Raw genomic sequence first — 877 nt, 5'->3', positions numbered from 1 at the left:
GTCGTGAGCATTAAATCAATTAGGATACTTATTGCCATAGCTGCTTTTAATGATTATGAAATATGGCAAATGGATGTTAAAACTGCTTTCCTAAATGGCAACCTAAGCGAGGACGTATATATGATTCAGTCGAAAGGGTTTGTGAATCCTAAGCATCCTACTAAAGTATGCAAGCTTCTAAAATCTATTTATGGATTAAAGCAAGCATCCAGGAGCTGGAATCTTAAGTTTGATCAGAAAATCAAAGAGTTTGGTTTTTCTCAAAACCAAGATGAGCCCTGTGTTTACATTAGAGCTAGTGGGAACAAAGTTGTCTTCTTGATCTTGTATGTTGATGACATACAACTTATTGGAAATGACATTCCAACTTTGCAATATGTCAAATCTTGGCTTGGAAAATGTTTTGCCATGAAAGATCTTGGAGAAGCTAAGTATATTCTATGAATCAGGATCTATTGAAATAGATCCAAAAGGCTTATTGGTTTGAGTCAAAGTACATACATTGACAAAATCTTGCGAAGATTTAACATGCAAAAATCCAAGCGCGGAGCATTGCCCATGCAAAAGGGCATAACCTTGAGCAAGTCTCAAAGTCCTATCGCACCTAATGAGATAAGACGAATGAAATGTTTTCCGTATGCTTCAGCTATAGGATCCATTATGTATGCCATGTTATGTACTATACCTGATGTCTTGTTAGCTTTGAGTTTGATGAGTCGTTATCAACAGAATCCAGGTGAAGAACATTGGATTGCTGTTAAGAGCATTCTTAAATATTTGCGGAGAACTAAAGAAATGTTCTTGGTTTACGGTGGTTTGGAAGAAGAGTTGAGTATTAGATGTTATACAGATGCTAGTTTCCAAACTGATCGAGATG

This window comes from Rutidosis leptorrhynchoides, chromosome 6 (genome assembly GCF_046630445.1).
Source record: "Rutidosis leptorrhynchoides isolate AG116_Rl617_1_P2 chromosome 6, CSIRO_AGI_Rlap_v1, whole genome shotgun sequence".
NCBI lineage: Eukaryota > Viridiplantae > Streptophyta > Magnoliopsida > Asterales > Asteraceae > Rutidosis > Rutidosis leptorrhynchoides.
Note: the sequence above shows the minus strand (reverse complement) of the source record.